A 5,280-nucleotide genomic window follows, 5' to 3' on the forward strand; every position below is an offset into this window, starting at 1 on the left:
TGCATGAAAGTGAAACGTGAAAGTGAAGTTGCTCAGTCATGTCTGACTATTTGGGACCCCGTGGATTGTAGCCTACCAGGCTCCTCCATCCATGGGATTTTCCAGGCAAGAGTACTGGAGTGGGTTGCCATTTTCTTCTCCAATAGCTAGGAATAAACCTACCTAAACAGACAAAACACGTGTATGCAGAAAGACAGGCTGTATGATGAAAGATAGCAAAGATGAAACAAACAGATAGAAAGATATGCCATATTCTTGAATTGAAAGAAATCAATATTGTGAAAATGACTATACTACCCAAAGCAATCTTCAGATTCAATTCATCCCTATCAAACAACCAATGACATTTTTTAAAGAACTAGAACTAATAATTGTACAATTTATACGGGGGGAAAAAGACCCAGAAGGGTCAAAGCAATCTTGGAAAGAAAGGTGGAACTGGAGGAATCAACCTTTCTGACTTCAGACTATACTACCAAGACACTATGGTACAGGCACAAAAACAGAAACATAGAGCAATGGAACAAGATACAAAGCTGAGAGATAAACCCTCACTCCAACAGGCACCTTTTCTTTGACAAGGGAGGCAAGAATGTACAATGGAGAAGGACAGAAAAGACAGCCTCTTCAGTAAGTGGTGCTGGGAAACTGGACAACTACATGTAAAAGAATGAAATTAGAACACTTTTTCACACTATACACAAAAATAATTCACAATGAATTAAAGACCAAAAGTAAGGCCAGAAACTACAAAATTCTTAGAGGAAAACATAGGCGGAACACTCTTTGACATTTATCACCTTTGATCCTCTTTGATCCACCTTTGATAATGATTGAAATAAAAACAAAAATTAAAAAAAATGGCATCTAGAGAAACTTCAAACTATTTAAGCAGAAAAGAAAACTATAAACAAGATGAAAAGACAACCCTCAGGAGAAAATAATTGTAAATGAAGCAATTGACAAAGGATTATCTACAAAGTACACAAGTAGATCATTGAGCCTAATATCAGATAAAAAGCAACCAACTGAAAAGTGAGCAGAAAACATGAACAGATTTCTCCAAAGAAGACATTAAGAAGGCCACGAAACACATGAAAAGATGCTCCACATCGCTCATTATTAAGGAAATGATAATCAAAACTACCTCACAACAGTCAGAATGGCTATCATCAACAATTCTACAAATAATAAATGCTGGACAGAACATGGAAGAAAGGGAACCCTCTTGCACTGTTGGCAGACATGTAAATGGATACAGCCACTATGGAGAAGGAATGTAGGTTTCTTAAAAAAGTAGGAATAAAACTACCATATAATGCAACAATCCCCTACTGGCCATATACCCTGAGAAAACCATACCTCTAAAAAGACATATGTACCCCAATGTCCACTGCAGCATTATTTAAAATAGCCAGGGCATGGAAGCAACCTAATGTCTATCAAGAGAACAATGGATAAAGAAGTTGTGGAACATATACACAATGGAATATTACTCAGCCATGAAAAGGAACAATATGAGTCAGTTTAACTGAGGTGGATGAACCTAGAAACTGTGATACAGAGTGAAGTAAGTCAGAAAGAGAAAAACAAATGTAGTATATTAATGCATACACATGGAATCTTGTAAAATGGTACTGGTGAATATTTGAGGGGCAGAAATAGATACACAGATGTAGAGGAAGGACTTGTGAACTCAGCTGGAGAAGGAGAGGGTGGGACGAATTGAGAGAGTAGCATTGAAACATTGCCACTACCATATGTAAAATAGCTAGCTAGTGGGAAGTTGCTGTATAACATAGGGAGCCCAGCATGTTCCTAGAGGGTGGGATGGCGGGAAGTGGGAGGCAGGCTCACCAAAGAGTGGATAATATACTTATGGCCTATTTGTGTTGTTGTATGAGGAAAACCAACCAAACATTGTAAAGCAGTTATCCTTCAATTAAAAAATAAATACAATCTAAAAACTATCATTCAACATATCTGTACTGTCATCTAAAGCTATATGGGATCATCTATTCCTAGCTATTTTTCCACTATAAGTGCTTATAAATGTCATTAAAGGTTTTGAAAATATGATTTTAATAGCTACACAGTATTGCTTAATATCTCATACATAAATAATAAAATTTCAGTCTCAACATAGAAACATAATACCAAAAAGTTTTCCATTTTAAACTAAAGCTTGCATTTTAATTCAGTTTAATGAGAATTCCTCTGAAGATCTAAAATTCTTATGAAAAGTAAATTATGTGGAGCCCTTCTTGCTTTCATCTGTTATGCCTTATTGTCATTTACTTCTAAGGACTCTTGGACTTTTGACATTTTTGCCTTAGAGTTTAATTTTTGACTGAGATAAAATCTTAAATTTAGATATTAAGAATGTCAAGAAGCACTCTTGTAAGTGTGAGTCACTCAGTCATGTCCAGTTATTTGTGGCCCACGGACTGTAGCCCACCAGGTCCTCTGTCCACAGAAATTTCCAGGCAGGAATATTGGAGTGGGTAGCCATTCCTTTCTCAAGGGAATCTTCCTGACCCAGGGGTCAAACCCAGGTCTCCCACATTGCAGGCAGGTTCTTTACCATATGAACCACCAGAGAACCCTGACCCTGGTGTACACGGATGTAAAAATCCTCAAAAGAATATTAGCAAACCAAATTGAAGATTCATTAAAAAGAATCATAGACTATGATCAAATAGAATTTATTTTGTGCCTGCAAGCATGATTTATTATTTGCACATCAATCACTGTGATACACAATATGAGCAAAATTAAGAATGAAATCATGTGATCTTCTCAATAATTGCAGAAAAAGCTTTTGACAAAGTGTAACATCAATTTTGGTACAATCTCTCAATACAGTGGTTATACATGGAACATCCTAAAGGGTATATAAACAAGCCCACAGCTAACATCCAACTCAGTGGTAAAGAGGTGAAAGATTTTCCTAAAAGATCAGGAATAGTACAAGGATGCCCACTCTCACCAATTTTGTTCAACATAGTAGTGGAAGTGTCCTACCCAGAATAACTAGGCAAGAAAAGGAAATAAAAGGCATCCCATTGGAACAGATGAAATTACACTGCCACTATTAGATTATGACAGGATTTATATGAAACCCTAAAAACTCCACCAAGTAGCAAGTATTAAAACTAATAAACTCAGCAATATAGCAGGATATGAACCATCAGAAAGAGAACAGAACAGTCCCATATACAAATGCATAAAAAAAAAAAACCCTGAAATAAATTTAACCGAGGACCAGAAACACCTGTAGATTCATGGGCTCCAAGACATAGAGTCTGGGTTCAAATCCCACCTTACCCACTGACCTGAAGTGTGACCCAGGGCAAATCACACAATGATCTGAGGCTCAACATATTCAACTGTAAAATGGACGCAAACCCAGTATCTCCTCCCAGGGCTGTGAAACTCCAAGGAAATGCTTATTTAGGCCTGGGGGTTGGAGTGTCTCCAGGAACCTCTCCTTGTATGAAACTCCTCTAGAACTGGGCTCTCTTGATCCTGTGGGTGAGGGTCAAGTGTAGAGCCTGGGGGCCAAATGCAACTGGACAAGGACGAGGACAAAAAAAAAAAAAAATACTAGTTCTGTGTCAGGGAGGGAAGCCACCTCCTTTCCAGATCTCAGAGTGGGGCCTGCACTGAGGGCCCGGGGGATGCACAGTCAGATGTGAACCCCGAACTCCCTACAGCAGGGATGGAGCCTTCCTCGCAAGAACCTTCTCTCTGACCCAGGCTCCAGTCTGATATGGAGTTCTCCATGTCTCCACCAGGCAAAGAGCTCTCAGGAGGTCTATTAAACCACAGGTGCCTGAGAGTCAGAATGACACAAGGACTAACAACATTCAAAATTAGCTATATTTTTTAAAAAATGACAGAAATACAGATGAGGCAGGGGATGAGAAGCAGAAAGATTGACTACCTCTCAAGCCTTTAGCAGAAATATCTCCATACCAGCTCAGCAGAGCCCATAGGAGGAAAATATAATGGAAAAGCAGGCTATGGGTATATCTCTACACTGCTGGACCCAGGGACCCAAGTCCCAATCCACCAACATCATTTTGCGAATACAAACACCAAGAGGAAGAAACACAGAGCTTGCCTGAGGAAGTCTCAGCTAGACTTAATATTGGGGTTGCTGAGCATGGTTATATGCTCACTATGGACTCAGCCCCTCCTCCGTGCTCACATCCTCTGTCCTCACAGAAACATAAACGGTTCACTACAGAGAACCTTCTGAGGGTATCTGTGTACACTAGAAACTGGCAATGGTGAAATGTGAAGAGAAGACACAGAAATGGAAACATGCCTCTGGGGTGCTGTACAAATTTCCAAAGATCTGAAGTTCTTGATGCTTGGCATTTTTAAAAAAGCTCCTTAATGTGTAAATGCAGAAAGGACATTTCCAGGAGAAAGGACAGAGGAATCGTCCCATTGGAACAATTTGGTATCCATGTGGGAAAGTAAGTTGGAGACACATACTAAGAACCAAAAATTGAAGGAAAAACTACAAAATTTCGAACAATTTTTGATGAGGGAATATCTTTTCTTTAAATTGAGGTATTGTTGATTTACAATAATTTGTTTGTTTAAAGTGTACAGCAAAGTGATTCAGTTATTCAGCCTCTCAGGTGCTTCCTTGGACAAAATTGATTCCCTTTGGGAGGCCCCTGGGCCATGCCCTCTACTCAGAACAGCTAAGAATCCTGAATAGGCAAAGCAGCATGTGGTGGTGCTCCTGGGGGTGGGGGGAGGGGGGGCGTTTAGACTGAATAAATTATTCTAACATGATACAAGAAACAAGCCCACAGGTTAAGAGAGGATCTCCAAACCTACCTTCAAACAGGAGGTCTTTCTCCCTTGAATGTGGGTGCATGAAACAGCACTTGGGAAGGGAAGAGGTGTGTCATGAATATTTTGTCTGCAGAGGACAAACCGGTGTGCAGAGAGGACGTGCAGGCACGTCCCAGGACACTGAGCACAGGGACACAGTGACTGGACTCTCAGCCCTGCTCTGGGGCATCACACTGTCTCCACCCCTGACACAGGGTGAGCAGTTCACACGTGTCCTGGAGAGTATGGTCACATGACCTGGACCTAGCCAATAGGTGTGTTCCATCCTCTCTGGCCACCGTGATTGGCTCAGGATTGGGGCAGTGACCAATCGGGACCCAGGGCCGGGCCTCACGCTGGAATCAAGGGAAGAGGAACTCTGGTTCTGCCCCGAAGGGGTGGGGCCGGGCGAGGTCAGGCTAC

This window comes from Bubalus bubalis, chromosome 11 (assembly GCF_019923935.1).
Source record: "Bubalus bubalis isolate 160015118507 breed Murrah chromosome 11, NDDB_SH_1, whole genome shotgun sequence".
Taxonomy (NCBI): domain Eukaryota; kingdom Metazoa; phylum Chordata; class Mammalia; order Artiodactyla; family Bovidae; genus Bubalus; species Bubalus bubalis.